A 23,990-nucleotide genomic window follows, 5' to 3' on the forward strand; every position below is an offset into this window, starting at 1 on the left:
AAATGCTGTAATGAATATTAGTTTATATCATCTTGGATCAGTGGTATCCAGCAGAGTTTTCTGCAATGATGGGAATGCTCTGTTTCATCAAAAAGGCCACACTAGTCACAGGGAGAGTGCACAGTGGAGAGGCAGGCATTCAAACACAATCCAGGATACTTCTATGAGCAGACTAAATGAATGGCTGGGCAAGAGAGAGAGGATATCTGCTATGGAACTCATTCCATGTGATGGACCATATATCCCAAAATATAACAAATATAGTTCATTGACTGAGAAAATTTATTGATTTTGTAAAACAAAGCAAACAAGATTTAATAGAATTTGTGTTTCTCCATTTTTTAGACATTGCTCTCAATTACCGCTGCATTTTTCCCCCCCAAGAGAACCAGTTTATGTATTAGGTAATTATATTATCTGAGTTTCGTTCATCTTACTGATTTACATCATGCAGCTGCTCAGAAGTTTTCTTTGCCTAAATGACAGATGTCATTTAGATGTCATTGTAGCAGATGTCAGCTTGCCTTCATCTGCTGAGAACAAAAGCATGGATTAAGCTGCCAGGTCTCATATGATTAAACTGCCATAACAACATGACTTCTCTGCATGACATTTTCAAGTGAAAGTATTCAGTGGTGTTGCCAGAGGTGACTTAGAGGTCTCTAGCATTAGCACAATCTGTATTTAGCCCAGTCACTTAAAATTAATGCATAGATCATATGAAAATTTCATTTGTTTTGTTAATGAAGCATCAGGAAAAATTCCCTATCATAAGCCAAGAAAGCCATTGAAGTCTCTTTCACACAGATGTCCCACAGTGCTCGTGTCTTAACATATTTACTACCTTGATAGTCTTTTGGTTATGATACTACAACAGAAGGGTATGGTCTTATGGATAGCAATGAACAGCAGTAATAACAACCAAACAAAAAATTCTCGGGGTACAAATGTGGGAGAGTGGCTGTCATATTGATGAGAGGGTATGCCACCCCCAAGGCTGCCAAACAGGTTTGCCAGTACATCCCAGGCCAAATGAACATGGCTGCCCCTGCATATGAACAGAAACACAAATGCCCGCACTGAGACATCACGGCATTGATTGGCTATCCGATATGGTTTCTATAGATTTCTAAGTATTACCTTCAAAACAACAAAAACACAGAATCCACAAGTCCTTGAGAGGATATGCAGGCATCTAAGGGTCAATCTGCAGAACCTCAGAGCCTCTGTGAGCTACTTTGAGATGATGGGTAGAACAGAGCTGCTTACTCACCAAACTGCTAGATGCCTGTTACCATAGGGTCCTGGGCAAAATGACCTCACCTATCCTTTCCTTGTTTTTTTCCCCTTCCCTCCTCCCTCCTTCCTTCACCTTCTTGGTCCCATTCTCCTCTTTCCCTTCCTTCCTTCCTTCCTTCCTTCCTTCCTTCCTTCCTTCCTTCCTTCCTTCTCTCCTTACCTACCTCATTCCCTACCACCCTGCTTCCATTCTTCTTTCTCTTTCTTCCTTCTTTCTTTAACGTATAGTCTTTAATGTATAGTCTTTAACATATACTCCAAGCCTGATCCAACTCAGCCTCCCTCCTGGATGCTGGAATTAACAGGCTTATGCCACCATGCCCAGCTCTGGGCAGCTTTTTAACTTTGAAGTTGGCACTTGCAATCCTGGTCATGTAATTTTGGCCAAGTGACAAATTTGAACTTCAGTTTCTTCACTTATGATACGGAAATGGTGCCAGAGTCCTCCCCACTGAAGGAAAATGTGTGAAATACGTATCTCAATGTCATACATACTGTAGGTCTTTCTTTTCTTTCCTCTTACCTTCTTTTTCCATAGGGGGAGTTTTTTTTCTGCTGTTCCCTGAATTCCTCCTGATCATACAAACTTTGTACTGAATCTTTTTCCTGAGTCTTTTAAAAAGAGAAATCTTGTGCTGGGCATGGTGGTGCACACCTTTAATTCCAGCACTCAGGAGGCAGGGGCAGGTGGATCTCTATGAGTTTGAGACCAGCCTGGTCTACATACTGTGTTTCCAAGACAGCCAGAGTTAAACAGTGGGGCCCTATCTGAAAAAAAAAAGTAAATAAATAAATACTACAAATAAAAAATAAATATTATTGAGACAGCTAGTATGGTGGTACTAGATAATTGTCTTATAAATTGATGTACTCTGCTTAGGACAATAGGTTAAAGGCTATTAAGCCTAGTTGGTCCCTGAAGGGAACAGGGAAAGCCAGCCAAGTTCAGTTTCTCTTTGTATTTTCAAATATATTTCACAATTTCATCAGTCTAGAATGTTTTTTAAACTTCTAGTCCAAAGGTCATATAAAGTTCCTTTGTTAATTCAATAAGCTAAAAGGAAATAATATTTTATAATTATGAAAGGTAAACTTTCATGAAGGTTTTCTTTTGTTGATTGATGCTATTATTTAATATTTACCTTTTAATATTGCCCATCAATCAAAATTATGTTTAAATACTTCCCATGTGTTCAGCTTTCTGTTGGACTTTGGTTTTAAAAATAAAGTTTCATGAAAAGCAGATTTATGTCACAACTCTATTCCAGCAGGTGGCAGAAATTCTAGACAAAGTATTTCTTTTATAGGGACAATTGTCATGATTCCTGCATGTATCAGCAAATATAAGCACCCTGAATGTGAAATTGGGTTTAGTTGGGGAGGAAATAGTAGGAGAACAGAGTGTCACCTAAGAGTGAAGTTTCAAGAGGGCAATAAGCAGAGTTCAAGGCCTAGCTCTCCAACCAACTTTGAACCCGAACACATAGATATAACCTCTTCAGAGTTATCTCTATGTTTAATTCTAGGGATTGAACCTGGGACTTCATAAAACTGAGTCATGAGTTCTGCCACAGAGCTACACCCCAGCCTGCAATTATTCTAAAATTGATAATTTGGAAGGGGGAATTGGATGGTTCCCTCAAGGTCAGTAAGTTACTCTTTGGAAGAGTTGATTAACTAATTCCTGAAACTGTGAAACTACAACCTGGAGGAAGGCTAGAGCATGGCGTGCATGGAGCAGAGATCTTGACTGTCTTATAGAACATCAGGGGCCTGTTTGTGCAGGTACCCAGTAAAAATCTGTGGAATGTGAAACAACTGAGGATTGGCAGAATTCGATTCCTTCCCATTCAGAGATATATCTACCTAAAAGTCTTAAGCTGTGAGTCTGAAAATTAATAACCACTACACATTTGGAGAAAACAGAAAAGGAGGTAAATTCTGCAATAATGGCTCCAATTGATGGTAGGCACAAGGGTGAAGAGTCTGACACTCCAGCTTTGTAGCTATAGATTAGATCACATTATAACAAACCAAACTGTACCTTCTTCAAGCTCTACAAACTAAACAGATGCTTTTTCTAAACAGAACACATGTCTATAGTGTAACTGACTCTTACTCTTGACATCTCCCACCATCACCAGCACAGTACGCCAGTGACAGTTTTTTGTAGGTCCAGATACAAGGGCATCCCCCACTCCGATATAGACAAAGAAATATTTGTGCAGTAGATACAAACTGCTCTCAGGTTTGTATCTGAGAGCAAAATTCACCCCCCAGAGATCCAGTTTAACTGGATGTTCCAGAACAAAGGTGCTCAATGGGCTGGACTCATCCCAGGAAGGGTGGGGAGACTTACAAAAGCCAGTCCTGCCCTCCATCCAAACCAGACAGTAAGCAAGAATGGAAGTGGCTTTGTTTTTTTTTTCCGCCTGAAACTTGGTTCTTAAAAATACATGAATTCCATTCAGCATTTAATAAGATTGTTTTGTCTACTATTGCTTTCCTTGTCTTGAGCTCAAAACATTTACACCCAATATCCTTCGGGTTGGCCATGTACTCCTTACATTCCTAGCTAATGAAAAGTTGGAAATCGTTGTTGTAATTATCTTAGGAAAATGTATAATGCCTCATCAAGACCACATACTATCTTTGCTCAGTGTTTGGCAATGAAGAGGTTGAGCGATCCAATACGCATGTTAACCTCTCAACAACATGAGTCATAGTTAATGACATTGCACTTTTCTTCTTTGCTTTCCTAGTGCCCACATTTAGGAGTTAACATTCAGATGAATCATTTTGACATCCCATGAATTAACTTCCATAGTGACTCAAAGGTAGCTATTATTTTCCTTCACGCCAACTATCAGGTTAAAATTAATTTTACTGTGAGTAAAATTTCTCAGTTTTTCAGTTCTTCTGTTCAGATCTTTTACTTAGTAACATGGAAACCACTTTTTTTTTTAGGTCAAGTAATTTTCTCAAGATTGCATTGCTAGGAGGCAGCAGAGTTAGTTAAAATCTAAGGATCGTAACTTCCTAAGCCAGCACCCATTAGTCTGTTCCAATAATTTGATCTCCTAAGTATGATTTGGAAAATACTGTTGGTTCCTGAGCCCCTTTAAAGGCTCAACCACGTCAAAACTATCTCACAGGTAAGCTGTTATCAGCCTTTTTAATTTGCATCCGTGTGTGGAATTTCCCAAACTTACATGACATGGTATTGCGAGAGATGGAATGTAAAGGCTGATATGAGACTTTAACTGTTCTCTGCTGTATCAGACAATGGAGGCCTTTGTGAAGCAAGGCCCTTATTCTCCGTAACATTAAAAAGTATAGTTGTTTGTTTTTTTTTTTACATAAACTGTGTTACTTATATTAACAGACAATGAGCTTGTTGTCCTACTGTGAAACAAATAATTATATGTTTAAAATTTCTCAGTTGTCATTTCAAATTATATGCACATGCATACATACATATTAGATGGATAGATGGATAGAGACATATTCAATACCAAAGATTAGCCAAAGAAAGCCATTTGTGGCTTCCATAATTCTAAAAATCTCTAAATGAGTTCTAAGCTCTAAAGTTTGGGAATTGCTGTCCTAGCCATAGAGTTGTGTAAGACAGGGCCATACTATTTCCAGACACTTCCATCAAAATGGAGCTCATCATTTTGCTTTGTACAATTCATATCAGTCGGGATCCTAACAGAAAACAGCAGTAAAGAGAACACTGAGAGAATTATCATGAAGGAACAATTATATGATGTATGAGCAGAGGTAAGGGATTGTGGTGATTGAATGAGAATATCCCCCACAGGCTTATATATTAGAACAGTTGGTTCCCAGTTGCTAGTGCTGTCTGGGGAGGTTTAGGAAGTATGGCCTATTGGAGGAAGGTCCAACTGTGTTTTCAAATGCTGATGTCAGTGCCATGGCCACTGTTACGAGCAATGAACTATCTCTAGCAACTATGTGATGAAAATGAATGTTCCCCAATTGTCCCTGATTGGCTAAATAAAGATGCTGAGGCCTATGACTGGGTAGAAGAGAGAGAGGCAGAGTTTTAGGTTCTGGGGCTTGGAGTTGAGAGAGGAAGAGGAGAAGAGAGGAGATAGGAGGAGAGGTAGCAGTAGAAGTGAAAGCTGCAGTTACCTTGGATGGACAAGATGGACGATGAACATGTGGCTGTAAAGACAGACTCATGGAGCAGAAGCTGCTCAACAGTCTCAGATTGGCAAGTGATTAGCTTTTATGTGGGTTTTAAAGACCCTAGGATTAGAATAGCTCAGAGTATGCCCAGCATAGTGCTTACAGCTTAATAATAAATCATAGTCTCTCTGTGTCGGTCATTGGAGAACTAGCTGATTAAAGAAAACTGCTGTTGTAATAATTTCCTGCATTAATTAATTTAGAAAGAATAACTATTCTTTCTAGAATGTCCTATAAAAGGCACGAGGTCCTCGTGCTCACAAATAATCACTAGGGAAAACAGGATTATTAAACACTTACAGTTTATCTCCTCAATGGAGGAGTTGTTACATGTTTTCCACCCAAAAGGCTGGAAGTGGATGTTGCTAAGAGCATAATGATCTGTGCTATCTTTAGGGTTAGGCCACATCTGAGTCTCCGCTACTGCCACCATACACACTATTGTTTATCCCTGACGCTTCCTGCTTAGACCTTTGTCATTAGCTTTGTTTCTCAGACAATAGAGCCCATCCTTAGGGGAGACGCCATGTGGACTTTATTGCTCGATGGCCTCTATGCTGTTTGACTGAGACCACACCAGAGCCTCCCCTAGACCCTTAAACCATAAAACTCATCTTTAGGGAAGAGATAGTTTCCATGTAGTCATACCTTAGCTTTACTTTGCACATGGGATCTGTTAGGCCTCGGAGCAGATGCTGGCCTGTCCATCACCGAGTATCACTCAGTGCCTGTGCCCCCCCCCCCCATCTCCCAGCATCACTCAATACCTGTGGCTCCTCCCAGCACTTCTCACCCTGCAACCCTAAACCTCTTCCCCTTAGGCACTGGGGTTCCTGACACCTATATAACTCAGCAATTTTGGCTCTACCCTTCTCTTGGCCTCTTGGCCCAGGCTGCCTTGGTTGGAGGCTTTTCTTTTGGTGTCCCTCTTCCTCTCTCCTCTCATGGTCCAGTTTAATCTGCTGGCCATGTTGCCCTAAGCTACATTAGTTGGACATCTATTGTTCTGTGTTCCTGGTTGTTAGGGTTCGCATACCAAGCTGGCTGGGTAGCCCTTTCTCATGACCTTAATTCATTATTACATTCCTCTTTGGTTTCTTTCCCCACCCCATATTTTTGCTAAAGTACACCCCAAAATTGTTCTCTCATTAAGCACCCATCAGGTTTTAAAAGTCTTTATTATAGCATTACTATTTAGCTGGGTCTAAAAACTCACATTGATCTCTCCCTAAAAGACACTCCTCTAAGGTCTTTGAGCATATACTGCTGAGAAGAGGATTCTGCCATTAGGATATTTTAAATTGTGTCTCTATACTGTCTTTGAATTTTGTTAGCTTTTACATTTTTCTTTTTTTAAATGATATACCCAGCTGCTCTACAACTTTGCTATAATAGCTTATCTTTTGTTTTTGTTGTTGTAGTTGTTTGTTTTTTGTTTTTTGAGATAGAGTTTCTCTGTGTAGCCTTGGCTGTCCTGGACTCAGGCTGGCCTTGAACTCACAGAGTTCTGCCTGCCTCTGCCTCCTTGAGTGTTGGGATTATAGGTGTGTGCCACTATGACCGACTCTGATGTTATTTTTATATGTCATTCTCTCTACTTAATATATGCTTTATAATCTAGAAGGTCTATGTCATTCTATCCTTCTGGAGACCCTAACACATTTATTACATCCCCTCCCCACTAATCTAATCTTCATTTTTCCTAATTTCTCATTCATATTTTATTTTAAAAAGGATTTTATTTTTAATTATGTCATGAGTGTGTGTGTATCTCTCTGTGTCTATGCAAACGAGTGTGAGCACCCCTGGAGACCAGAAGAGGACATTGGATCCCCTGGATCTGGAGTTGTGGGTGGATAGAAGCTGCCTAGCTTAGGCACTGAGATCTCAACTTAGGTCCGCTGTAAGAGCAGCACACTCCCGTAATCACTGAGCCATCTCTTCAGCCCTCATTCATATTTAACATCCTTATTGCTCTGTGCTCTTATATCAGAAAATGATTACACCAACTTACAGGATTCACTAATTCTGTCTGATTTTGTCTGGAGTGCATGGTGCCATGTTAACTGAACTTGCACACATCAGAGCTGTGTTCATTTGTCATAGGATCACGCAAGGTGAGGCCATGGTTCCGTTATACATAAGTTTCCATTGACAGTACCGGTGTAAAGCGGATGGCTTGTATATCCAGTTCATCAAATGTTTTTTTTCTCCCCACATCCTATGGCAGTATTTTTCATTTGCAGGATGTTTAGTATTTTAGTTGGTTCTTTTTTTTTTAAATTTTATTTTTCTCATTAGTTACATTTTGTTAATTCTGTATCCCAGCTGTATCCCTCATTCCCTCCCCAGTCCCACCCTCCCTCCCTCATCTCCTCCCTGCCCCTTTCCAAATCCACTGATAGGGGAGGACCTCCTCCCCTTTCATCTGATCCTGTTTTATCACGTATCTTCAGGACTGGCTGCAAAGTCCTCCTCTGTGGCCTAACAGTACTGCTCCTCCCTTGGGAGGTGGGGAGGTCAAAGAGCCAGTCATTGAGTTCCTGTTAGAAATAGTCCTTGTTTCCCTTACTATGGGAAACCAATTGATTACTGAGCTATCACGGGTCACATCCGAGCAGAGGTTCTAGGTTTTATCCTCTCCTGGTCTTTGGTTGAGTGTCCATCTCAGAAAAGACCCTGTGCCCAGATATATTTGGTCCTTGTGGAGCTCCTATCCTTTCCACATCAAACTCCCCTTCTTTCATATGATTCCCTGCACTCTGCCGAGGGTTTGGTTATGAGTCTTAGTATCTACTTTGATACACTGCTAGGTAGAGTCTTTCAGATGCCTTCTGCGGTAGACTCCTGTCATATGTTCAATGCATATCCCATTTGTCTTTCTAAATGAGGATTGATCATCATATCCCGTGTCCGCTTTCTTGATTATCTTCTTTAGGTGTAAAAAATATGGAACGCTTCACGAATTTGCATGTCATCCTTGTGCAGGGGCCATGCTAATCTTCTCTGTATCGTTCCAATTTTAGTATATGTGCTGCCGAAGCGAGCACTTTAGTTGGTTCTTAATTTAATCTGGCTTTTCTAGCTTTCTAATATTTTTAAAAATATGCTATTGCTTCATTACAACTTTCTTACAGTTCTTAAATATACCCATTTAAAAATAATTTTAAGAGCAGTTTGTAACTGTATTTTTAAAGCATTTAATTAATTTTCTGTAATCGAGTTTTTAACTTAGACTTTGCTATTCTTCATGCTCTTAATTTTTTATCTTTTTTCTTTCAAATTATATTGGATCACTGTATATAGCCTAGGCTGGCTTTAGATTCACTCCTGAGTGCTAGGGTTTTATGTATGGGCCACTGAATGCATCCCTGTTCTAACATTTTCTTTGCATATTCATCTGGAGTGGAAGTTTCTTCTCTCCTTTTCTTGATGCTGATTCTATCCTGGTGGACATTTCTGGAGCTGCCTCCACTCCTGTCAGCACTTGTAACTTGCGAGTTGTGCAACTAGAAGTTCAGAGTTCCTGTCCTACAGTGATACTGAAGACAACAGATCTAGTCATTCAGCCAGCTGGAAGTTTGTCAGTTTTTGTCCATAGGACAGTTTTTGTCTCTTCCAGCCCCCACACAAAGATGGTTTACAATGCTACCTTTTACTGTAAACAAGCTCTGCCCTATAGCTTCTCTTTACCAGTGTGAGCTTGGATATGATTCTTTGCTATGCACGGGATACTTTGGCTTTCATTTTCCTAAGCATTGTCATCCTAAGCATAACTTTGACAAAGAATTCCCTTATGGTATTCAGTCCTCTCAACAGGATCTAACTATGACTCTATATTGGTAGGTAAATGCTGCTAAGGGGTGCCAGTTGCTTGGTTGTTTTCTGTGTTTGAGACAGAGTCTGCCTCTGAAGCCTGGGCTAGCCTGAAACTTACTGTGACCCTCTTGCTTCCTTCTCTACTGCTGGGGTTATTGGGAAGCATCTCCATACCTGAGTGGTAAATAGTGTTTGATCACTCCATTACCCCAACACGGAGAGCAGAGCAAACACCACAAAACTAAACCTATTTGAGAAAGGAACATAAGAACCCGACACAGTAGTCACCACTCCAGAGCTCAAGTACTGCAGAGGACAGGGAAAAAAATTCCTCTTTCTCATCAGAAATGTGATCTCTTTGGCTGGTTACTCTGTTTACTTCTGCTGTATTTTCTGAAGGGTGCCCCTTAGCCACTGAAAATCTGTCATATCTAAAAAGGGCTTCGGAGAGACAGGTATTGTGAAAGCTTTACCAATTGTAAGCCCATTCTGTATTCCATGGTTTTAAAAATATAGGTGTCCTTAATGGCCAGGATAGATGCTTTTTATTTTATGGCGGGGTTCTATCTAATCAGACCCACTGTAAGTTGAAAACACCCAAGTCCAAAGCATACTTCACTTACATAGTCTACCAAATATTCTAGCTTAGTAACTCAGTTCAGTGTCAGATATTGGTTGTTTATATCATGATCTCTTGGTTCACAGGAAACTGCTACAAACTGTAGCTGCCGTAGATTGTGACAGGGAATCACAGCACATCACCAAGCCTTGGGAACAATCAAGACTCAAAGTATGGTTCCAACCAAATGTGTACTTAGGAATCATCATGAAGTCCAAAAATCACGCATTGAGACATCATAATTCAGGGATTATCTGTAATCATGAGCTCTCACTATTCATCAAGCATAAGTATCTCTGAAAATATGTATCTTTAAAAATGTTTTGGGGCTGGAGAGATGGCTCAGCGGTTAGGAGCGCTGGCTGCACTTCCAGAGGACCTGGTTCAATTCCCATTATCCACATAGTAGGTCACAACTGTCTGTAACTCCAGTTCCAGGGTTCTGACACCTTCACACCAGTGCATATAAAATTTAAAAACATGTTTCAACCTGTTTCTCTTTAACTTCATAGTCAAGTAACCATTGTCTAGAAAGCCATCAACGACCTGATCTAGCTCTAGAGAATTTTTCTCTCTTGAAAACAGGATGGAGCTTGGCGCATATCCCAGTTCTCAGTTGGACTTTGGTTCTGCCTCATGTTCTGCTAATGTGCTGAATGAGCTGAAGGACTTCCCAAGTTGTAGCAATGTCTTCTTCAGTCTCCCAGCCACATGGGCCAATTTCTACTTCTAGTGAGATTTTACAGAAGATTTAGAGACTCCAGCATCTTGCACAGTTCCTATCAAGAACACGTCTGTTGTGTCTCAGATAAGTAGAAGCATCATATCTCACTTTATACCAAATGTTATGTAAAATGCCCAGCCCTGGGACATTTCTGTACTGTGTAAGGTTTACACAGTTCAAGTGATGAAAAATTCAACTCAAACTGATTTATGCGAAGAAGAAAGGATTGGCTGATACAAATCATATATGGAAGAGGAGATGCCTGGTAGACCTGACGGAAGTAGGCATAGGACCAAACACAGATCATTGGCATATCTTGAGTCCTTCTTACATCTTGGTTTCATTTTGTATCACCCTTCCTCCCACCAAATGTTAATATTATTCCTAGATTCCATGTGGCATATGATGTATGAGTTGATTTCTTATGATTTTCTGTTCCATTATCTCTTGTAACCTTTAATTGAACCTTTTCATATCTGCCTTCTTATTCTGATTTAAAGATAGCTTTCCTTTGTGACTTCCTGACTTCTGGTTTCCTTATTCAGCTCTTGTGAATTGTTTTTCTCTGGTTTGGATGGCACCACCAGTGTTTGGCAGCTGACTTACTTTCTGCTTATTGTACTTGCTTTTGGGAATGGTTTGCTGTCTGCAGCATATGGATCACTGCCAAACAGACTAGAGTGCTTCTGGGTTTTCTATTTCTTCTTTTGGATTTAATTGAATTGCCCATTTCTAGATATTTTATGGGATACTTTAAAGTATTATGGAAAATTGGAATAATGAAAAATTTGGGGTGGGGTAGGGTGAAATGAAGGTAGCCTTCCAGAAAAAAAAAAAAAGTCTTCTTAGCAGAGTCTCTGAAGAGAATTTCTTTGGCTACCTATCAGGCTAACCATCCAACTTCAAGATCCATGAACTACCATGGAACATGGGATACCAATCCACCAACAAACATAATCATGTAGAATATTTATCACAATGAAAAGATATGTATGGTAAATGAAGACATGAAAAGAGTAGGTTATTATTAAAATAAGCACAAACATAATATTTATATATGATCTCAATTTATTTAAGGCCTATTCCTAGTGAAAATTTAGGTATAGATTAAAATAGAAAAATATATAGCAGGCTGTAGAGATGGCTCAGCCATTAAAAGTTAGGCTCACAACCATAAATATAAGATGTATAGCAAAGAGCTATAAATAGTAACATTTTCTATATGTCTTAAAGATGGTGGGATTTGAGATGGTTTGGGATGTTATCATTTGTTTTTTTCCACCCATTTTCTAAGGCACTTGAAGTGAGCATATATGGCTTTTAAGAAAGTAGGCTACCACTGAGCTAAAGCCCCAGACCCCACATTTTAATTAATATATTTAAATTACATTATTTGTTTACATTTGTAGCACAGCAGGGTGGTGTATGCGTTACGATGCATGAGTGGAGGAAGGGGCAGGTGGAGCTCTGATTTTGATGCCAGTCTGTTCTACAGAGTGAGTTCCAGGACAGCCAAGGAAGGCTACACAAAGAAACCCTCAAAAAGAGAAAAAAGAAAAGAAAAGACTGCCCCCATCGGGTACAGCCTTGCCAGGCCATACAGGAAGATGATGCAGCCAGTCCTGATGAGACTTGATAAGCTAGGGTCAGATGGAAGGGGAGGAGGACCTCCCCTATCAGCAGACTAGGGAAAGGGCGTAGGAGAAGAGGGAGGGAGAGTGGGACTGGGAGGAGACTAGGGAGGGGCAGCAGTGGGGATACAAAGTGAATCAATTATAATAAATAAATATATAAATAAAATTAAATTTAAAAAGAAAAGAAAACCAAAAGTCAGAAAACAAAAACAAAACAAACAACAAACAAAAAAGCCCTTCCAAAACGAAAACAAAATAAAACAAGAATGACCAAATATCCTTGTTTCCTTGGGACCTTCTTCATTTTATCAATGAAAGTAGCATGTTCAGGGACTGAGGGGAGAGTTCAGTGGTTGAGAGGACTGACTGCTCTTTCAAAGACCCGGGTTCAATTCCTAGAACCCACATGGCAGCTCACAACTGTCTGTTAATTCCAGGATTGGACACTCTCACATGGACATACATGCAGGCAAAACATCAATGCACATAAAATTAAAAATATAAATTCTACAAAAAAGAAAGAAAGAAAAAGAAAGTACCATGTTCCAAGGAACCACTTGGTTCCAGGAAAATTGGAATAGTTGGTCTTCCAAATGGTCGACATATCAACAATGACCAGGAGATGATCTCAAGGTAGGGTAGCAAAAGACTGTGGATACAATGGCAACTAAATAAAATGAGGTGGCAGTTGTCATGGTGACTGTGGTACAGTCTGGTAGACAAGATGGCAGATTGACCTGGGCTCCATGGGAAGAGCCATGCTGTCAGCTTTCACAAGCAGAGCTTTTCTATCTTCTCACTGCTGCTGTAACCAGTAACTCCAGGGTGCTGGGGTAAAGGGCATCCCAGGAGTAGCAGCTGCAATTCCAGGAGTGACACTACCATGGCTACCTCCCCGGAGTTCTCTTATCTCACCACTTGACACTAGGAAGCGCTAGCTGAGCCCTCCAGACCCTTGTTGGTTTCCTAAGACTTTTCTGGGGCTGGAGTGACCTTTAGTTCCTGTCCACATTATCCCTAACTTTTCACTAAACACGGAGGAGTCTCAACACTTGAAAAAAAAGATCAAAGTTTTGTCGAAGGAGAAGAATCAAGGTTTAAGGGTCACACATTCACAATTTAAAAACTAGCACTGAGGGCTTGGAAATGGGATTTAGTGACGGGGTGCTCACTTAGATTCATAAGGCCTTGAGTTCCGTCCCCAGTACCTCAAGACAAACCAAACTAAAGCAAAATAAATCAAAACTCTAGCACTGTGCATAGGAAGGGAGGTTTCTACAGGGCTGTATGTTAGTCAAAACAGGTATCATGGTTCACTGGCTGGGAAACAAGTTTCAGTTAGGTTTGAGGTTTTGGCAAACTGGGGTCACTCCAAGTCTATGGTTCCAACCAGCTGAAACTCCTTAGATGCGGTTATGGTGAAACACCAAATGGTGTTTAGTCGTGCCATTTCCTAGGCAACTGTGACTCTAAGAGGGTGTTGTCCCCTTATACCTCTTCACAGCCAAAAGCCACTTTCCCAGAGCGCTGTGGGTTCTTGAAGCCAGGCCCTCCTCCTCCCCTGGAGAGCTGCGGTCCTCCCAAAGCCACCCCAAGCCCTGCTTTCTCTTGCATTCCCCGGGCCTCGCTCCCACACAATCACGTTTCTCCTACTATCCCGACTCCCAGTGCTTGCCTCAGCAGCACAGAGCTGAGATCTACTCTCTGCCAACATTTCTGCTTTCTCCAAAGTCTGCATGTAGTTACAACTCTGCCTTGCTGTGTGCTCACAAACACCAGTTCTCTGGAGGAAAGGAGTGTGTGTACCAAGTTTGGCTGCAGTGACAGTGTGGCTGTCTGTCATTTCCTATATACAGCCATTCACAAGAGCAAAGGGTGGCTAAAATGGCTGGGGGGAGAGGGTTTGGGCCATCTGGCACGGTACAGATAGGGCTCTCCAACACGTTTGTACTCTTAATGTCCCCTCCCCTCCTCTTCTTTCTTTTTTTTGTTTTTGTTTTTTGTTGTTGTTGTTATTGTTTCCATACTTTAACATATGCATCTTGAAAGAGAAGCAAAGAATATCTTGGCTTTGGTCTGACGATTTATGGGCTGACAGATGATTGTTTTTTTTCATGGTATATATCATCTCTGATGGTTACTTATGATGTATTTTTTAATCTTTAGGTCATGGGAATGTCACACTGATCTGTTGGAGAGAGGCAAAGAAAAAAACACAAGGAATGTAATAGAAGAAAAGCATGTACCTTTGCAGGCACTAAGCGCACACTGCCTGCCCAATACAAAGCTTTTGACCATGTATCTTGCTGATGTCTTAGTTCCTCTGCCCTGCGATATGCTCTGCTTCTATCCTGAAGCTCTCACTCCAGGGCAGAAGGAGTCGGGAGGATGGTATTTGGGGCACTGTCTTAGATAGGGGCACTGCTGCTGGATAAAACATATGACCAATCAGCAAGTTAGAGAGGAAAGGGCTTATCTTATTTAGCTTACACTTCCACATTGCTGTTCACTACCAAAGGAAGCCAGGACAAGAACACAAACAGGGCAGGAACCTGGAGGCAGGAGCTGAAGCAGAGGCCATGGAGGGGTGCTGTTACTGGCTTGCTACTCACGGCTTGCTCAGCCTGCTTTCACAGAGAACCCAGGACCACCTCCCCCATTGATCACTAATTGAGAAAATGCTTTACAGCTGGATCTCACAGAGGCATTTCCTCAACTGAGGCTCCTTCCTCTCTGAAGACCGTAGTTTGTGTGAAGTTGACACAAAAGCAGGCAGTTTAGGCACCTTCTGTTTGTTGTGGGCATCAGCGGGCCCCATCTCTCTCCAACATCATGATACTTTGTTCAAGGTTCACTACCGACACTTAGATAATAGCAGCGCGTGTTTGAGAAGTGCATGCTGGTACAAGGCAGAGTACCTTCCCTGTATACAATCAACTCCTGTCATCGAGACCTGTTCTCAGGGTTTCTGGCTACAGAAAAACACACCGAGTAATCTCTAAGCCTAACAGCCTGAGCCTGCAGCAAGATAGGGGCATGTTCGAAACACCACCAAAGGTGGCTATAAAATTAGGCCCCGTAAGGATGAGACTAGCTGATGTTTACTAAACACGTGACTGATTATACAATAATGAAAAAGCCAGACAAGAATGTCCATTGTCCAGTAATTCCTTTCCGCAGGAAAGATATAGGATAAGCTTAAGAGTGCTTCTTGTCAGGGAACCTTGGAGTTATATAAGTACTAACATGTGAAATCTTTTATACAGAGACAGTTTTGGAGAGTCCTATAGCCATTTCTCAGTGTAGCTCACCTGGCTCTGTGTTTACACCTTCCTACATTTTAAAGTTCTCTCTTCCTGTTTCAAATTGTTTCTGTGGAAACGCTTTAGGTCCAAGGTCAGATGTGATGTAGGGGAAGGTGGAGCTCCACTCTCTTCACTCTGTTTCTTCATCTAGAAACCCTAACCTACATAAGGTACTCTTTGGGCCCCATTCTGTTTCTCAGTCCGTTGCTGAATACTTTATCGTTCTGGTATTGTCTGAAAAAAAATTCTGGCATACGAACTCCTCAGAGAGTATATTTACATCTTAAGGGGTGTATTTTTACTTCAGTGTAATACTAAAATTTGCAAAAAGAGCAAACAGAAGCAGTACAAAAAAGAGCAAACTGTTTTTACCTTTGATCTAGATTTTTGGATGTTTGCTTGTTATCTTTGTATGTCATACACATACACATTATCTCTGACTCAGTTGAGTGTGCAGACATCATGCTTTTTTTTTTTTAACTACCATAATTGACCTTTGTTTTCATGAGGCAATTGATTTTGACATTTGGCACAATTAAGAGATGATTGCTTCATGTCACAAAGTCTCCGAATTGAATGTGTTTATGTCACCAATCCTAGAACAGGAGCTTCAGAGAAGTGGGCCAGGGGATCCTCTTACCTGGTGGAAATGAAGTCTTTTAATGGTCATGTTTTCTCAGGAAAAGGTCATTTCTACCATCTTAGATGTCCAAGTCGTCACTTGCCCTTTGCTGTAGGGAAAGAAGGAGACCTGAGATCTTTTTTCATATTCCCTGTTGCTCTGACAGGCTCCCATCTCCAGCTGCTTTTTCTGGTCCCTCTTGGACCAGAACAGTACCCTTGGGCTGTTCCTCAGACTCACACTAGCTCTCACAAATAAATCCACTACCTCTTTCTGTGCTTTCTCACAATGCCATTACCCTGTGATCTTTCTTGGTTTTGTGAATAGGAAACATGGCTTCCTACAAAGCCACATCCTACGGGGGCAGGAGGGGGTCAAATGTGTTAGGTATACTCTAAGCAGATAGGACACTCACTTCAGGGCTCCCTGTCTACGTTGTTGCTTTCCGAACAGCCTAGGAGTTGAGATTTTTATCTCCAGGGCTTCTGCCCTGTCTGAATTCTTACCTCATCACTAATTGGTTACGTGACTTTGGAAGGTGAAGCTCACTGGATTCATAATTAAATAGGTTAATACTGGGAAAACCCTGGAGCCTGGTTACAGTAGGAGCAATATAAATGTTGCAAACTGCTTTGAAAGGGTAATGGGTGGGAAGGTTTGGGTTGGCACATAGTTCATTACAATGTGACTTTGTAGCCATATGTGCAGCGGCCAGAGGCAGCCTCAGAACTAGAGTGTTCTCTATGGGGCTAAACACAATGTCATATCCTAACATAAAAATTGGCTAGATTTTCTAAAGATCAGAAACAGCCTATGAAAGACCCACATGAGGTGAAGAGCAGTGGAAATTCTTATAACTGAGAAGATTCAAAACTGATTCCCTCAGGACTTTCCCCATTAGCGTTCACAATAGTTCTAGTAGGTCAACGTGGCCGATGCTGCCAGTTGACTACCAATATCTTTTACAAAAAAATGCTTCACTTGGCTAAAAACATGCTCAGCCAGTGAGTACATGTCACAGTTTCCCAAATCCTGGTTGGCAGGAAGAATGTGAGCAGAAAGGAAGTGTGCTGTTTCCAGGCTGGGTTTTACAAACAACTTGGCATTTGTGACTTTGACCGTGTTCCCAGGGGCTGGCATGCAATTATAAGCATGTGATCTGGACCTTGTACTCAGAGATGGAAGTATGGAGTTAAGGATGGCACAGTTGCCTAACCACCCTGGAACCTTCTGGGTCTCAGGTATGAGAGAAACAGTGACAAATGTTTAAGCAATTTTATTTGGTTGTCCTTTTTTTTTTTTTTTTTTGTTATAGTAGTTACAGCTAATGTAGAAGGTGTTTTGAACTCCACTTTACAAAAAGAGAAATGGAAGTTTAGACGAAGTACCTTTTGCTGAGGCAATATAACTCAGTCAGTAAAGTGCTTGCCTTGGAAGCACGAGGAGCTGAGTTCAATCCCAATACCACGTTTTAAAAAGCCAAGTGTGGCAGCACGTGATTGCAATCTCAGTGCTGGGGAGGCAGGGACAGATAGATGCCTGAGGCTTACTTAAAGAGTTCCAGGCCAGTGAGAAACCTCATCTTGAAAAACTAAGCTGAAGAGTCGGCTCAGTACACAAGAAGGCTTGTTCAAGCATAAGGACCTGAGTTCAAATCCCCAGCACCTATGTAAAAAGTAAAGCATGTGGCTCTTGCCTGTGACATCAGTCTTGAGAGGCAGGGCCAGGAGAATCCTGGGAGCTTGCTGGTCAACCACCCTAAATAAATGGTGAGTTTTAGTGTTTGTGAAGATCATGTCTTAAAAGAAATAGGAGAACAATAGATAGGATAAAATATCCTCCTCCAACCTCCACATGTACAGGCATGACGACATGCACCCATACCCCAATACACACACATACACCTGCACACACATACACACACGCACATAAGACTAAGTAACTTGCCCCGGTCAGATCCCATACCAAGTGTTCTAATGTTAGTGTGGGATGCTTAGCCGGGTTCTTCTCTATTTTGCCTCTCAAAGTTCTGCTCATCTGAGTTTATGGAAATAAAGGACAGAGACACTTGCTCTCCCACAGATGACAGTGCCAGCTGTAACCAATGGCTTCCCTCAGTATCTGTGTTTTTATAACTGTTTATGTGCTCATAGATACCTCCCTCTTGAATCCTCCACCTCACCTAGCACTGGGGATTGAATTCCATAATATGCCTGGCATGCGCAAGGCAAGCCCTCTCCCACTGAGCTCCATCTTAGTGCTCTCTGTCAGTACTCAATGTGTTGACTTGCTGGTGAAATTTTGTCAGGTTTGTCTGGTTTCTGCATCGAAAGTTCAGCCCAGGGCCAAGCACAGGTACACCGCCTTGCAGCACAATACCTCAGACACTGGAGAAAAACCTCTAGGCCAGGCACGTCATGCCGGCCATTAAGGCCTCCGGCGACTAAGCAGGAGTTAAAGCCAAAGGTCAACACAGAGGTCAGTGCCCTGGTAAACCCGACAAGGTTGCACCTCAGTTATGGATGTTGGCTTGCTCTCCCAAGTCCGAGAGACACCATAATACCACCGTTAAAGAGCTCATGCTTGCGGGGTAAGTTGGAGGGAACCACTCCAGACCTCCGTGACTCAGAATCCCCACTGTTGGTGCTGTGCTTGACACCGATTATTCTCCATGATTCAGCAGCTGCCTGCCTCTTTCTATTGCCTCTTATGCTCGGGCTAGTGGCTTTTCTGGGTGTTCCTACAGCAGCCATGTTCTCCCTTTCTCAGTCCCCACCACACAATTACTGCCTTGCTGCATGCTCACTTCATCTCTGTCAGCGCTATATAGACTGGCTGTCTTTACTCACAGACAAAAGCCTAGGACATGGCAGCAGACAGGGTGTGTGAATTCTGCACGGCTGCGGTGGTGGCTGAACATAATATGAAAGGCCTATCTCTTCAGTGGTCTAAAGAATCCACTAAAATATACAGCTGTATTAGATCCCGGTTGATTTTGAAACAGGGTCTCAGGTAGCCCAGGCTGACCTGAAACTTAAGTAGCTTTGGACCCTAGATTCTCCTACCTCTGTCTCCTAAGTGGTAGGACTGCAGTCATACGCCTCGCTTGGTTAGATTCTGAAGTATCTAATAAAATGTGTAACTCGAAAATATCTAGAATATACCTATCCATCGTTTAAATCTTAACCCCAAACCATACTCTGAGGGCCAATGAGTGACAAAGAACATCAGGCAAAATGTTGCAGGAGCATGAACCAAAGGTGACTTCTGAAAATGAACCCCAGAGAAACAAATGAAAACACAGAGAAAGGAAGTAACTATACTATTATAGCAGAAAAATTAATAATCAGAGGAAGGGAATGAGTAAAAAACAAGAACAACAACAACAACAAAAAACTGTTTTGCAAATTCCTCAACTATGGGGAGGGAAAAATAACAATTTCTATGGAAGATACAGAAATGAGTTGAGAAAAACTTCATCCTGGAATGCTTAGTGAGGAAAGCAGGCCGCGGGGCTTACTTAGGACATGGTTCAGTTGGCAGAATGCTTACCTAGCATGCACAAAGCCACCCCCTGCAACGCATAAACCAAGCATCGTAACACACACCTGTAACTCCCAGTACTGGAGAGGGGGAATGTGGCGGTTTGAATAAGAAATGGCTCCTTTAGGCTCATGTATTTGAGCACTTGGTCTCCAGCTGGTGGTGTTATCGGGGGAGGCTTAGGAGGCTCAGCCTGCTGAAGGAAGTATGTCACGGGGGGGGGGGGGGGCTTTGAGAATGTGTAGCCTCACCCCACTGCCAGTTCCCTCTCTCTGCTTCCTGCTCAGTTTGCTGTTCCTGCTTCAAAATGCCTGCTGCTGACCAGTGGCCCTCACCCCCCTGCATTATGGATTCTGGAACCATGAGTCAAAATGAACGATTTCTTTTGTAAGTTGCTTTTGGTCATGGTGTTTTATTGCAGCAATAGAAGAGTAGCTAACATGAGAAACATGAATATCAGAAGTTCAGTGTCAACTTCAACTACATAGAGTTGGAGACCAGCCCAGAATACACGAGAACTTGTCCCAAATACAAACAAACAAACAATTAAGAAAAGCATGATAGTCTACATATTTTATACCATCCATTTTAAGTCCCCCACTCTTATCCTCATGTATTGGTAAGAGATAAACATTGGTAAAAAAGACATTTAATGACCACCTGGGAAAGGTTTTTGGTATATTAGTTTGCAGTTTCTTAGCCTCGCATGCATGCATTACGTATTTTTTTTTATTAATTACACTTTATTCACTTTGTATCTCCCCATAAGCCCCTCCCTCTTCCCCTCCCGAGCCCACCTCCCAAACCCACCCTCCCTCCCTCTTCTTCACGCATGCCCCTCCCCAAGTCCACTGATAGGAGAGGTCCTCCTCTCCTTCCTTCTGATCTTAGTCTATCAGATCTCATCAGGAGTGGCTGCATTGTCGTCTTCTGTGGCCTGGTAAGGCTGCTCCCCCCTCAGGGGGAGGTGATCAAAGAACAGGCTAACCAGATTATATCAGAGGCAGTTCCTCTACCCATTACTATGTAACCACCACTTGGACACTAAACTGCCATGGGCTACATCTGTGCAGGGGTTCTAGGTTATCTCCATGCATGGTACTTGGTTGGAGTATGAGTCTCTGGGAAGACCCCTGTGTTCAAATTTCTGGTTCTGTTGCTCTCCCTGTGGAGTTCCTGTCCTCTCCAGATCTTGCTATTTCCCACTACATTACATATTTTTAAAAAAGCAGCAAGCTGGGAGTGGTGTGCAGTCCTGTAATCCCAGCTCTGGGGGAGGCAGGAGCAGGCAGAACTCTGAATTTGAGGCCAGCCTGGTCTACAAAGCAAGTCCAGGACAGCCAAGACTACACAGAGAAACCCTGTCTCAAAAATAAAAAAAAAAAAAACAAAAAACAAAAAAATCCCGAAAAACAAAACAAAACAAAGCAACAACAACAAAGAGCAGCAAAAGGAAAAGTTAGTCTCTCTCAGAAGTAGTAAAGCAGGGAGGATGAGGTGCAACATTTGAGGCTACAAGCTGCTGCCAGACAGAACACTAGTTTCTTCAGAATTAGAATTTTGTCTTTTTCCCTTGCTTCACAGGCATGATTCATGGTGCTCTGAGGATGGTGCTGGGTGGGTGGGGGGGCATCTGCACCCTTCCCTCAGAGCCAACGCTCACTGTAAATTGAAGTATTTCTCTTTTCTATTGTGTTTTCCCTCTCCTCTCCACTTTACCTCCTAAAGTCACAGTGAAGAGTATGAAATTGAAATGTTTCTGTTTCTGTTTCTCAGAGAGTGGGTGGGCTCAAGACCCACTAGAGTAATACTCTAGTTGGTGTGACTGTTCCTGGGGCTTGCTACTCCCATTATCCAAGGCATACATCCACTCCCTCTTTACCTCCACTATCGAGGAGAGTTTTATCCATACAGGTCCCTAATTGAATGTCTAATCTCAGCCGTTTAGGCTGGGCTGTAGATGTCCTGATGTCAGGATTAATGACACTGGTTTGTGCCAGTGTTTTTCACTTCATTGAGCTTTGAACAGAGAACAGCACTTCTGAAACAGCAACTTTATTCAATGCCAACAAAATACTCTTGTTTATATGAATAAAATGGGAGCGAGTTGGTTTATTGAATTCAGTGCTTGTAATTATCTTGAGTTACCAGAAAGATCAGGCACTTGAAGCGAGAGGAGATTTTTAGAGGTGTCCCTACCTAAACTACAATTAAATTGTAATCATAAAAAAATGATGGGTAGGAATTCTGCTTAGGAAGCCAGTATAAATTCATCACCGCTGTTGGAAGCATGTGCCTTATTTTAAAATGCAAGACATGACAAGTTCGGAGCACACCTTGTTTCTCTATTCTTTTTTCTTGTGGAAATCACTCCTTAGGAATCTAAGACATCAGTAACAGAAACAGAGAAGAAAGAAATTAAGAAAGAAAGAACCCAAAATCAAACAAGACACATCCATAGAAAGAGCAAAGATGAACACATACCTTAGGCCTCTTTTATTTACTTGTTCAGGTTTATTCTAGCTACAGAGAAAAGGTCTGTCTTGCTTCTGTCAACACCGACTTACCTGACAAGCCACAGGCTCTGGAGATGAGTGGACAGGACTGGAATTTTGATTGTGTCTGTCGGTAATTGTGTGACTTTGAGCAAGTTGTCGATTTAACCTACCTTAGCTTTACAGGCCATATAATAAGCACAGTATTAGTATATAACTTCCAGTGTTGCTGGTCAACTAAGTAAATACATTAAAAAACTGAGCAGTTGAACAGTCCCTGACATATAGGAAGTACCCAAGAAGTTCTAACTTAAAATTAGCATTGCAATTAACTAACTAACTAACTAACTAACTAACTAACTAACTAACTAACTAACTGTGTGTGTATGTGTACAGGCGCAGTCATCAGAGACAACTTTTGGGAGTCAGTTCTCTCTTTTTACCATGTGGGTCCTGGGTATTAAATTCAGGTTGTTAGTCTTGGCTCCTTTATCCACTAAGCCATCTTGCTAGCTCCATGTTTTCTTACATTTTTTTAGTTTTCTTTTTGTGATGGGGCTTCACTCACTGGGTGAGCACTCTACCACAGAGCTCTATCTCTCGTTCCTGTGCATGAATAGGTGTGTGTGTGTGTGTGTGTGTGTGTGTGTGTGTGTGAGAGAGAGAGAGAGAGAGAGTTGGTCAGAAGACACTTGGCAGCTGGTTTTTCCTTCTGCCTCATGGGTCTTGGGGACTGACCGCTGTGGTCTAGGCCAGGAATTTTGCTGACCCCATGGAATTTTCAATATCATAGTCACTGTCTTCTTGGGCTTCACATTCTAGGGACAGTATGGAAGTAGATATAGCAAAAGACTCCAATGATCGGCACGGGGCATGGACTTTTTTTACAACTGTGTTAGGAACATTACAGGAAAAACACAGTAGAGAAGAGGAATTTGTGACTGGTTCTCCAGGGGACTGCAGGCATTACACCTCTACCACCGAGACTCTTATTATCACAGCTTTGTCAAATCAAGAACAAGATTTGAAATTTCCTCAGTTCCATGTCCACGCTCCATAATCAAGGTGAAAACTGAGGTTTAATTGGAAAATGGCATCTCCACATGTGTACCAAGATGTTTAAAGATAAATTTGGCAACTGAGAGAAATATTTAATCTATTGATTGAAGTGAAAAATAATCTGCAAACTCACTAAATAGTTACATTACTAGTAAATGTTTTACTTTCTAGCTTAGGTTTTTTTGTTTTGTTTTGTTTTTGTTTTTGAGACAGGGTCTCATATTCCAGTCTGGTCTCAATTGCACTGTGTAGCTGAAGATGACCTTGGACTTCTGCTCCTCCAGTTTTCACCTGGGAGAGTTGGGCCTGCACTACCGCTAAACAAGCACTCTTATCTTCCGAGCCACATCCCCAGAATCAACATAGATCCCCTCCCCATTCAAGGAACAAAGGTAAGGAGCTTTTCATTACTCTTCCTCCTCAGGGGAGAAAAAACGGAAGAGCCTGCCACTGCAGTCAGTAGAGGCCACTTTGGCACAGTGGGCAAAGTCACAAGTCAAGTTGTTTCTCACAGAGGAGAGAGCCGCACCAAACTGTAGTAAGAAGTGTTTTTTTATGGTAAATTAGCCATGCAGTTTGGTAAATGATAATCCAAGTGTAAGAGAAGATGAAGAAGAAGAAGAAGAAGAAGAAGAAGAAGAAGAAGAAGAAGAAGA

The 23,990-nt window shown here is 41.8% G+C and overlaps 1 long non-coding RNA gene and 1 other non-coding gene across 3 annotated transcripts in view; both read right to left on the reverse strand.

Moving 5' to 3' along the window:
• Nucleotides 1-334: 334 nt before the first annotated feature.
• Nucleotides 335-23,990, reverse strand: part of LOC129671056 (uncharacterized) — a 23,834-nt gene continuing 178 nt past the window's right edge. The window contains exons 1-3 of one of the 2 annotated variants that reach the window (XR_008719310.1): nt 22,348-22,438; nt 16,256-16,346; nt 335-1,048 (exon numbers count right to left, since the gene is read on the reverse strand). This is a non-coding gene — a long non-coding RNA (uncharacterized LOC129671056). Of the gene's footprint in view, nt 1,049-16,255; nt 16,347-22,347; nt 22,439-23,990 lie in introns of those variants that run through there. The other variant, XR_008719309.1, reaches the window with a different exon arrangement.
• On the reverse strand, nt 8,458-8,564 carry LOC129675329 (U6 spliceosomal RNA). Its single transcript, XR_008719899.1, has one exon. It is a non-coding gene; the product is annotated as a U6 spliceosomal RNA (small nuclear RNA).

This window comes from Psammomys obesus, unplaced genomic scaffold, assembly GCF_907164565.1.
Source record: "Psammomys obesus unplaced genomic scaffold, mPsaObe1.curated_primary_1811, whole genome shotgun sequence".
NCBI lineage: Eukaryota > Metazoa > Chordata > Mammalia > Rodentia > Muridae > Psammomys > Psammomys obesus.